Below are 12920 nucleotides of genomic sequence, written 5' to 3' on the forward strand. Positions count from 1 at the left end.
GGCAGGATCTCTTTTAATTTTTTTCTAATTTTTAAAAATTCTGCGTAATATATTATACCAAGATGCATACTACATATCAAACAGAACATGGAAAGCATCTGGTATTGTTCATAAACAGCTCAGAACTACAATTAAGCAGATTTTGTATCTTCAGGCCTGAACATGAATTAGATCTCTTCTTGTGTATTTTTTCAAAGTAATTGGAATTCTTCATCTCATCTTGTATTGATACAAGTGCCAAAGTCATTTTTCTGTGTAGGATTATTTTGGCCATGTGCTGGTCATTACATGTGTTATTTCATTAAAAAAGTTAGGGTTTTCTCTATTTAAAATTTTTCTTTTTTATTTAAATTATTTTCTGACTTTTGAATATTATATGGTCATTTCTAGGTACAAACACATTTTTCAAACACTTATTTTTTCAGGGTAAGCTACATCACTATCTCTGTTTCTGCTTCTTTATCCTGTCCAATGAGAAGATCCAATGTACCTCCCTCTTTCACTATTTGCTTTTCTTCCATAATTTTTTCTTGTTCAGTCTGAGTGCAACTTTGTAGAATGCATCTTTCATTTTACTTCTCACATTGTAGCATTTCTTGAAATCCTGGGCATTTTGTACTTGCTATATATATCTAATATGGTGATTCCTTTTCTCCTCAAGAAGCTATTATTGAATCAATGGTTTCTCTTACATTGACTGTATCTTAGAATCAGGCACGTATGACACATGGGATTTGCAGACAGTCACTTGAGTTCCTTGGAAATTGGTTTTCTCATTTTCTTCTTACATCTAGGCCTATCTTGAGGGAAATATCCTCCAGAAAATGCTGCACTATTTCTTCCAGGTCTTCCTATCTCTGACCACATTGGGGTCATCCTCCACCTCCTCTGCCTGCTCGCTCATCTCCTCTTCATCTTCTACTTTTTGCAGAGTCTTTTTACTAAATACTTTAGAGTTTATGTTACTTTTAAGTATGGAAAATGGAAAATGGAAAATATTTTCTGGAGATGTTAAATGCCTTGGGAGTCTCAGTGAGAGAATATGGAAATGTGTTTTATAATCCGATGCACTTAATATAGTATTAGAAAAATATAAGTATGGATTCTAGGAAGCACAGAGTTTGTGTGAAGAGGTTATCCCTTGGAACGCTCCCCAGGGTACAGTTCAGACACATAGCTTCTTAAAACCAGACAATCTGACACTAGTCATGGAAATTACATATAAGCTACCTTAGGGCCACTAGTCCCTCTCTCCCCAGGGCCATAGGAACTGCTGACCTCAGGGCCACTCCCTGCCATTCAAACACTTTTTTGAAATGTTTGGTTATGTGTGAGACAAAGAGTTGGAACTGAGAATCTGTATTGATCCGGTGCTTTATGTGGGCCCCAAGGTGACCATATATAGTGGTTTTCCCAGGACAGGTATCAGTTTCCACTTCTTATCCAAGCATAATTGTCCCTCTTTGTAAAATAAGTGATATCTTTGTCTACTTAATAAAGGGATAGAAAAGCTGTACTCACTGTCCAGAGAAGCAGCAAGCAATCTTTCCTTTTCCTGGAGCCCAGGGAAGGAAACAAAATCCTCCTAAGGAACCAGCACCTTAAATTTGCAAGTTCAGAGTAATACTTACACTTCTCTAAAACTCTTAGTAATAACCTTCCCACCCTCAGAGACACTTAAGAATAGGAGATGCCAGAGACTTACACAGAAGGAAAAATATTTTGTTAAGGATGAGCACACAATAAAGATAACTGTCACATAAGGTAATGGCATACCTGACAGCTATTAAGTTGACCCAGATAAAAAAAAGAAATAAAAAAACAAAAAAAAATTGGAACTTGAAATGATTGAACACAGCACAGACTATGGCTCTGTCAATTACCTACTTTTCCATTCTTTCTTCCCTCTTCTTGCTAATGAAAATCTCTCTGTCTCTCTGTCTCTCTCTCTCTCTGTCACACACACACACGCACACACACACACATACACATACAGTGTGACAGGGTTTGAATAGGTGGCTATGAGCATTTTCTACATCACTTAAGGAATTTACTGATTATCCAGTACCTCTTGTCTCTTCCCATCAGCCAGAACAAAGACACGGTGCAGATGAGTCAGCATTTACCTTGCCAGGAATGGTAACAGGAATAACAGCCTAGTGTTTGGCAGAATAATAAGAGGGAGAGAGTTGTGTCCCTGAAAATCTTATGGATAGAGCTGCCTATACTTCCTTCCTGACCTATTATGTGAGAAAAATACAGATCTATGTTATTTGAAAAACTATGATTTTGAGTCTCTTTTTTTTTTTAAAGCAGCTTAAACTATACCTTAACCAATAAAGAGAACATAACATAAATAAAATTGAAGTAAATTAGGTAAAAGGAGGAAGAGAAGCCAGAATGTAAGAATAAGACACCTGAAAAAATAGGTTACAATTTGAAAAAGGATCAAAATAAAATTGAAAAAAATTTAAAACTTGAGATAAACATAGAAATGTTACAAAATTACTATATACATATATGTATAGTAAATCTCTATCTTGTATATATGTGTGTGTATGTGTGTGTGTGTATATATATATACATATATATATATATATGAATGGCAAAGTTACATGGGAAGAGTATAAATAAGAGAAATGAGGCAATATTTTAAAAGAGAATGGATTCTAAAAAATTTTTCAGGATTAAAGAATGATAAGAATGGTCAGATTGCAAAAATTTCATCCCATGATGTGTTCATCTAGGCACTGTAATAAGTCTGCAGAACTCCTAAGGTAAATAGAATTTAATATAGGCAAGTAGATGACTTCAAAACATTAATAGTAAATGCAAGAAGTTAATGAAAAAGCATTTTCAAATAACCAAGAAAAATTATTGTCAACTTAAAATTCTACACCAAGTTAAATTATCCAGAAGGTTGAAGATAAAATAAAGTCATTTTCAAATAAAAAACAAGCACAGATTTCATATTTAATTGTCCTGCAATTTATTTTTAAAATGTATTGAAGTAAATAGGCAATTGAACTCTAGAAGATGAACTACAAAGCTAGAAACAATGTGAAAGAAATTAATAAATAAAATATTTTAAGTGTAATTAACTAGTGGGTATAAAATCCATAATATTATATGAAGCAATTAATTAAGAAAGTGGAGCATAGAAGATAGAAGGAGTGATTGGTTAAATGTTTAACAGAGTTTAAGGTTCTTATCTTATTTTGGAGGGGAATAGATATATTGATAACTTTTGACTATTAACAATTCATTTGGCCAAACTAATTGTTGACACCCACTGTCTCCAATTCCCCTTCTCATTTTTTTTTAATATTCATTAAAATCACACATTCAGCTTCACCTCTTCTCTGAAACTTCCCTCAGCAAAGTCAACAGTGACCTCTATTTTGCTTATTCAAATATCCAATTCTCAGTCCACATCTTACTTTATGAACTGGTGGCATCTGACAGAGTTGATCACTCTCTCCTCTTTTAAACATCTTACCTATCTACTATGACTCCATACTCATTTAAGTTTCATTCTAGCTGCTATATATACTTATTTTTCTTTTCATATCCTCCCTTATCTCTTCAACATCTAAACAGTGCAAGCCCCCAGAGTTCAGTTTTTGAATCTCTACTCTTCCCTATTTATACTAATTCCCTTGGTACTATTATCAAGTGTGATGTCTCTTAATGATTGTTTATATGCTAATATTTCTAAAAAATATATTTTTAGTCTGGACTTCTCTCCTGAATCACAGAAACACATAGTCGTATGCCCATTTCAGTGTTTAATTGACATCTCAAACTTAGCATTCTTTCCTATATCAGTTAATGACAATTTTATTTTTACAGTTGCTTAGGCCATAATTTTTAAAAACATGATTGATTCTTTTTTTTTTTTTTCACAACCTGCACTCAAGCTATTGGCCTCCTCTGTGCTTTTCCATCAAAATATAACCAGCATACATCATTTCTTACTATCTGGACTACTATATATAGCCCTGGACCAATTTCAGATGCACACAGACCACCTATACTTTCTATTAGTATTTTATGTCTTATTTTTCTCTCCTTTCTTTTGTCACTCTCTTAGCAAATTATTTTTGTATGCTTTTTTCTAAGATTGTTTTATGGTGATATTTGCTTCTGTTTTATTAACTACTGTATTCTTAGCACCTAGAAGTGTGTCACCAAATACTAGGAGCTCAATAAGTATGTTTTGATAATGTTATGGGATGACTGATATACAGAGGTTTAAAGGTAAGTGTTGAATGTAGAAATACAATGTATAATTTCAAATCAACAGCAGGAAAAAAGTCCCCATAAAAATGAAAGGAACTTAACAGATTAAATTTTACACTAACAATGAAAGATCAGAAAGAGAAATTAAGGAAACAATCCCATTCACCAGTGCAACAAAAAGAATAAAATACCAAGGAATAAACCTAACCAAGGAGGTAAAAGACCTGTACTCAGAAAACTATAAGACACTAATGAAAGAAATCAAAGAAGACACAAACAGATGGAGGGACATACCATGTTCCTGGATTGGAAGAATCAACATTGTGAAAATGACTATATACCCAAAGCAATTTACAGATTCAATGCAATCCCCATCAAATTACCAATGACATTTTTTGCAGAACTAGAACAAGAAATTTTATGATTTGTATGGAAATGCAAAAGACCCCAAATAGCCAAAACAATCTTGAGAAGGGAAGACGGAGTTGGTGGAATCAGGCTTCCTGACTTCAGGCTATACTACAAAGCTACAGTAATCAAGACAGTATGGTACTGGCACAAAAACAGAAATATGGATCAATGGAACAGAATAGAAAGCCCAGAGATAAACTATGGTCAACTAATCTATGACAAAGGAGCCAAGGATATACAATGGAGACAAGGCAGCCTCTTCAACAAGTGGTGCTGGCAAAACTGGACAGCTACATGGAAAAGAATGAAATTAGAACACTCCCTAACACCATACACAAAAATAAACACCAAATGGATTAAAGACCTAAATGTAAGGCCAGACACTATAAAACTCCTAGACGAAAAACATAGGAAGAACACTCTTTGATGTAAATAATAGCAAGATCTTTTTCGATCCATCCCCTTGGGTAATGGAAATAAAAACAAAAATAAATAAGTGGGACCTAATGAAACTTCAAAGCTTCTGCACAGCAAAGGAAACTATAAGCAAGACAAAAGACAACCCTCAGAATGGGAGAAAATATTTGCAAATGAATCAACAGACAAAGGACTAATCTCCAAAATATATAAACAGTTCATCCAGCTCAATATTAAAAAAACAAGCAACCCAATCAAAAAATGGGCAGAAGACCTAAATAGGCATTTCTCCAAAGATGACATACGGATGGTCAAGAGGCACATGAAAAGCTGCTCAACATCACTAATTATTAGAGAAATGCAAATCAAAATGACAATGAGGTATCACCTCACACTGGTCAGAATGGGTATCATTAGAAAATCTAAAAACAGTAAATGCTGGAGATGGTGTGGAGAAAAGGGAGCCCTCTTGCACTGTTGGTGGGAATGTAAATTGATACAGCCACTGTGGAGAACAGTATAGTGGTTCCTTGAAAAACTAAAAATAGAGTTACCATATGACCCAGCAGTCCCACTGCTGGGCATATACGCAGAGAACACCATCATTCAAAAAGACACATGCACTCTAATGTTCATTGCAGCACTATTTACAATAGCCAGGACATGGAAGCAACCTAAATGTCCATCCACAGATGAATGGATAAAAATATGTGGTACATATATACAACAGAATATTACTCAGCTGTAAAAAGCAAGGAAACTGGGACATTTCTAGAGACATGGATGGGCTTGGAGACTGTCATACAGAGTGAACTGAGTCAAAAAGAGAAAAACAAATACCATATATTAACATATATATGCAGACTATAGAAAAATGGTACAAATCAACCAGTTTGCAAGGCGGAAATAGAGACACAGATGTAGAGAACAAACATATGGACACCAAGTGGGGAAAGCGGGGAGCGTTGGGGGGGAATGTCTTGGGAGATTGGGATACCAAATTGTACACTCTAAATATATGTAGTTTATGTATATTAACTGTATCTCAATAAAAGTTCTAAAAAAAATAAAAAAATAAAAAAGTAAATAAATGGTCAGGCTCGCACTACCCTGTATTATGCCTTAATACAGAGGCACTGCTAGGAATAGCACCCAGGTCCTATAATATATCCTACTAGCATACATTACCTTTGGGTTTAAATTTTGATTATCCTAACTTGTTTCTGTACATGATGTTAATTACCTACCTGGTTATTCATTTTAATGGGCTTTATTGTCTTGTACTGACCTGGAATTTCTTCTCTTAATGTACACACACCAGCTTTTTGGAATATGTGCATATTTAATCAACTCATAGTCTCCAATTAAACTTCTGTTGACAATTTTTAAGTTACATTGTACATATATGCCTTTTCCTGAAAAGCCTAATGCAACTTGAATAGTCTTTCTAGGTATATGAAGTCATATTTGTTCTCACAATTTGATTTCTTAATCACTACTTAATTTATAATATGCTTAGTTTACAGGTAACAATGAAAAAATCCAATTAATCTTTCTTGAGTGTAAGTGCAAATTTGGATCTATTAACCATTATTATGTTTCAGGTAGTTTCCTATGTACCTGTTTTATTCACTGTAATCCTCCTCCAAAGTCTATGAAGTTCTAGGAAATACTGAATAAATGGTATCAGTTATTATGTGCTGATCTCCAGTCGTCTGTTTCTGAATATATTATCTTATTTATATTCATAATACTATGAGGTAGGTATTGCTATTTACATTTTTCAGATGAGGAAATGGAAGGAAAAGTTAGGGTAAGCTTTCTCAGGGTCAGACAGCTAGTTATTTCATCCCCAAATCTGGACAGTTAATCAATGAACTCTTAGTGCCTCATCCAGGTATCGGCAGATAGAAGTTCTGACCTGCGGTCACCAAAACATGGCACAGTGAGGAGCATGACTCGTGGCAGATGGATCTGAGTTTGAGTCCTGATCGTAGACAACCTAATTAACTTCCCTGAGCATCAGTTTTCTCTTCCATGAGTTACAGAATTTTTCTAAGGACCTGAGAAACTACCTATATGTTGAGTGCTTTGTAAACAGTAGTTCTTATATTATTAATTTAAAAAATAATATTATTAACATGAACAGTTGTTTGATTTGGAATAGTAGGATACAGAACAAGTCATTTCAATGAAAAATAGAGATCAGAAGTGAGTTAAGAAAAGGCTATTCTCATCTCAGAGGAAAATCCATTTCATTTCTCATTTCATACACGATCTAAGTTTTCCCAAGAGGGCCTTTGAGTAGAGCCAAGGTAAAAATGCCTCAGTTACCCACATTATCTTTGACAAAGTCCATGGATAAATCCCTGAAAACTGAAAAAAGACTTGGTGTTCACAATACTAACTAGCCTATTTGACTTTATTCTCCATGGAATAAGAACTGTATGACTGTATTGCTTGTCTGTATCATTTAAACACTGATGTCTCCACTCTTAAAATCACCAAATTATTTTAGCAAACTAAGCTAGACTTTTCATTGTCCTAAGGGACAAGATGAAAAACCCATTTTCAATAGGGAGAATCAGAGTAGCACAGCTTAATATTATCAACAACTTCCAGGTTCTAGGGACCTAGGATTAGATAGGTTAATTAGGTCACTGTTTCAGAGTGATCCAGGGTACCTTGCATTTGTCCCTTAAATATGTACCCCCAACATGACACTCTTTTACCAAAAGGAGAAAAGGGTAGAAAAATGTCTCTCTTCCACAATAATGCATTACAGACTCTAGCAAAGTACCAGGTATGTGGTGCCATACTCCTAAATGCCCCAATATTTATATCATATCTACTTTGATCTCATTTCCTGCTTTCCCTTCTGATAACGTCCTACCCTTGTACACATCTTAAGGCCATACCCATGAATATGTCTATAAAATTGGCCAAAGAACTACAATTAAGTGGTGGGTTAAAATAATTATGAGAAAAAATTAGCTAAGTTCTGTAGGTAATTATGTCAAAATTATTTTTCTTGATCTTAAATTATGCAGATAGTTTACCTAGACTGCTTTTTTATCTGGCATATTGAAATTGATATGTTTCTTTCAGAATATAAGAATATTAATCTTTATGAAGTATTTACACAGCTTAAATCTCCTTTTTATAGGAAACTATAGTCCTGGCTAGCATTTTACTAACCATGTCTATAAAAATAATATAATATACAGTATATGATTTATTTAAAACAAAAAAATCTCACTGTTTTAGTATATTTTGAACACATTGAATGTTCTACACTGACCCCCACAAGATTCTGCATATTTATTTGAAGTAAATTAGAAATTCTATCCTATAAGAAATGATTACCTTTTTTTGCCAAGTTATTTTTTTTTAAAGATTTTGTGGGAATTCTCCTTGCAAATACTTAGAAAACAGTTGAATTTAATGCAATTTCATGACAACATCAGTAAAGTATACCATAGACCAATAGTTTTGAAATACTGCTAAGCATCAGGATCACCTGAGGACTCTGTTAAAAATGCACATATCTGAGGCAATATCTAACACTTGTTTAAAAAAAAAATCTCTAAGGGAAATGTCTGCACATGAATATATTATATAGCATAGATTCTAGTGATTCTGACAATGTATTGTAATCTGGAAATTACTATCAAAAATATGTTTATCCTGTATGGAATTTAGAATTACACTGAATCTTCAACTGGCTTGCAAATAATATTTTACAAATATCTAAAGTGTATCTAAGGTACTTTTTTTCATGACCATTCAGTGTTAAGCTTTGTGCTTTCTCTCTAAATTGAACTGCTTTAGAAAATGCACTTAGGTAAAACAATGTACAGCTGCCCCTTGAACAACATGAGATTTAGCTGTGCAAGTCCACTTACATGTGGATTTTTTTTCAGTAAATAAGTACAATACTACACCATCTGTGGTTGGTTTAATTGCGGATGTGGAACCTCAGACATGAGGTTGGAGTATAAGGTTATGTGCAGATTTTCAACTGCTTAGTGGGTCAGGGCTCTTAACTCCCATGTTGTTTACAGGTCAACTATGTAATATGTATACATACATGCATATCTGGGATAGCATATTTAGAAACTAATATATGCTACTTTAAACAAATAATCCCACTAAGACATCTAAATTGACGTTTATTTAAACTATTCTAGGTGAGTTGATACTGGCAAATATATTCAATATAAAAAGGGTTAGATCTTTTTATAATTTACAATAAGCCATCTTTACTATTTTTTGTTTATCCTTATATCTTTGGCAACTAGAATAAGATCAGAACAGGGTTAAAATTTAAATATGTGTAGAGTTATTATGTGAAACAGAGTGATTGACTTGAACTGATGAATTTGCCTTTGATTTCTAGAAACATGTAATTTTTATAACTGAAAGATACTGAATATATCTATGATTTTGGTAAAATTTAAGTTTATACCACTTATGATAGTTCTTTTTAGTTGTCATAATATGTAATGACTACTTAATGTTCCAACATTTTTACCTTATTAACCTTGTAATATATAACCTGCTACTTCCAAAACAAATTAAGTAAATGCCATTTGCAATAAACCTATTTTCTAGAATACTGAGTATTGTTTTAAGCTTCATTCATTTACAATCACAGTAACATTTTACTTTTGTCATTTTGACAGTCAGTGAACCACAAGTTCCAGGTGAATGGTATTTGAATTTTCTATGACAATATATTGAATATGATTACTTCTGTTAATGACTTACATGGACTTGAATGTAAATACCTCATAACAACAAGATTTAGATATTTGTGATTCCAGACAGGTTTAATCCACAAACCTCATTAACAATCATGTATTATTTTTTGTGGACCCTTGACTTTATTTGAGTGTGTTTGAATTTTTACTGTGTCATTAGCAAAGTTCAAATAATTGATAGACATTATAAAGAGCATGGTAAAATATTATGTCCTTATTATCTTTGAATGAAAAAATAAATATATGTTGTGATGCACAGCAAGTTACTAAATTTTAATGGCTCTTTTTTTGTCTTGATGTACTAAATCAACATATAAATAAAAAGTACATGAAAATATAACTCTCTTGAACTCAAGTTTTGGAATCACTCCCTGATAACTCCCTTATCATGAATAAACTCCCTTATCATTTTTTCTTCATATACAATCTCTCATTAATTGTAAGTTTTTCTAGTCTTATTATATCTTTTGAGTTGCTCTTCAAAGTAAACTGCTCTTCCTTCCAATCTTTTTCCAATACTCACGACTTTGGCAAAAGAACAGAATATGCTTTGGTTCTCTATTCCACTAGAACTTCTGTCTCCCAACAACCTCTTTCCAAGTGATTTGCACCCCGATACCACTTTTATCATCTTTGTCACTGGGGTCATTTATGAAACTCCAAGACATTCATCCACTTCTTTCAATGATTTCAGCTCTCAGATCACAATTTTCTTGTTCAACTTATTCTCTATCATCATTTTTTTTAAATCTTAAAAATGCATAGTGAAGATTCTTCTAAAATTCTGGTCTCACTGATCTCTAGATATTTTAATTATAATAATCTTCACTGTATTTTAGGCAACCAACAAATAACTATATGTTAAACTGTGTCTTTATCAGAAATGTCCTATTTCTTATATTTTCAATTCTGAAATATTTTTTCTCACTACATACTCAAGCCTTTCTACCAGTCTCATTCCCATTAATTTTATTTATTGCAACCCTTATTAACTTGTCTGCCACAGATGTCAGTAGTCCTCAGTATTCTTGTGGCTTCCACTCATACTTCACCCAACCAAATCTCTAAAGTCTTTCACAGCAAGGTTCACAAAACTTAGATATTTTTCACCTTTTTTTCCTGTAATTGTTGGACTTTGGTGAATCCACTATCTGTTACCTCCATTGTCTGCATTTATCATGCAAAATCACAGTATTTTTTTCCTAAAATTGGAGAGACATGATATAATGTCATCTAATCTCTCACCATAGTTTGGCAAATTTTATTTATCCCCTGAGGCTAAGTACCCATTTCCTGCCTAGTCATCCTCAGTAGAGTAAATGTAGTCCTCTCATCTCCACTTTTGTTATTTTATTGAATGTACACATATTTTTCCCAGGTCAACTGAGCAGCATCCCAGCTACCTGAAGAAAAACCTTAATAGAATCTCAGACCTGTGTGAATCTCACCCTGCACTTTCACCCTCATTCTTGATTTGCTCCAAACTCTGAGAATGCATCTTGCCTTGTACCTGCTAACACAACCCCAGTGCCTCTCAATGCTTCAATTCCAGCCTCTTCAAAATTTATTCTATTATAATTGTTAGAGATGATCTTAAATGTCCCCAAACTCATAAGACAAAGTCTAGATATAGATATTAGGAGGATATATTTATTTCTAACACATATAATAAAGAGTAAATGTAACCAGGATAACACTCTCTTCTAAAATAGAAGCCCTATAATCTGTGAGACAGGCTCAGGTATTTTGTAAACATTGGTATCAAAGAAACACTGACACATTACAAAAGACAATTTATCAGCTCCTGAGGCAGCTCTACCTATTTTATGAAATGTTTGTTTATAAAATATTTCATAAAATGTTCAGCTCTGTTACCCTACTGTACGTATGAGGCAGGGACACTATGTCTCATGTGAACTGCTGAGTCAATAGTGAATGGCAGCATTTAGGATCACTTTTAGACATACAGTATTGCTGTGAGAATGAATGAGTGATATAGGTAATAATGACAAGCCCTTGGTTATTATCTCCTTTTGTTCACCATGCAGCTTCTAAATTTCATAACATCTCTCAAATCTTTAATCTTCTCAACTGAGAAAATGGTGAAACTAATATAAATTACTTCATGGCGTCCTTGGAAGCATAAGTGAGTTAATATGTAGAACAAGTTTAAAATAAGTGCCTATCACCTTGCATACACAAACACATACAAAATGTTAAAGATGTTATTACTCACTAAATATTTCCTTGCAATATTACCTCTGATCTTTACTGACACTGCTTTCCAAGCCTCCTAACCAATTAGCTACTGGCGACAGAATTCAAAGACCTTACATCAATTACTCCTTTCTCACTCATTTTCTGAAGCCTTTGTTGCTCCTTACCTCCTCAGCCTACTTGAGAGACATGAGGTTTCTACATCACTACACTATGCTGGTGGGTGTTCTGTTCCTCTGATTATTACAACTTATTGATGCTCATTCTATCTAGAAATTCACTCTCCATTTATAAGCTCTCCTCCATGATTTCATGCTCAATGGCTCTATTAGTTTGATTAGCCTGAAATAAGCTTTGCTTTGGCCAGAGCAGAGGCATTCCTGATTTGTAATTTTTACAGGCAGTTCTTTCCAGACTAAAATGAGGTGATAAACTTTTTTCTAAACCTTCCCTCACCTTCCCTATCTTTTCTCTCAGTTTAATACTCAGCTTCAATGCTAGTTTCATGAAGAATTTTCTATTCTCTTACTTTATATAACTGCCTTTAGTTTTGAACCTGAAATAGTCCACTTTTTTCTAACCCAGTTAAATATTATTATTAGCATTTTATCATGTTAACATGAATATTTGCCTCCTCTTTCTCTAGACTAGAGCAGTTTGATAGTAGAAAATGTACTTTACCATTGTATGCCTTGAGAATCCTAGAAGAAAGGCTTTTGACTTGGCAGGCACACAATGTAATTTGGTTGAATGGACTAAAGAGGGCAAACATACTTCTGACTGAAATTATCATAACGAGGTAAAAGCCCTGCAGAGTTCCCTGAGGTCATCCATGTCCATTTGTGGCTCTAGGAAAAATTACAACATGCA

General features: G+C 33.7%; 1 pseudogene; it reads right to left on the reverse strand.

The window, feature by feature from the left end:
* Positions 1-386: 386 nt before the first annotated feature.
* LOC130844555 (mitochondrial transcription rescue factor 1-like) overlaps positions 387-12920 on the reverse strand; it is a 90407-nt pseudogene continuing 77873 nt past the window's right edge.

Source organism: Hippopotamus amphibius, chromosome 2, assembly GCF_030028045.1.
Source record: "Hippopotamus amphibius kiboko isolate mHipAmp2 chromosome 2, mHipAmp2.hap2, whole genome shotgun sequence".
Classification (NCBI taxonomy): Eukaryota; Metazoa; Chordata; class Mammalia; order Artiodactyla; family Hippopotamidae; genus Hippopotamus; species Hippopotamus amphibius.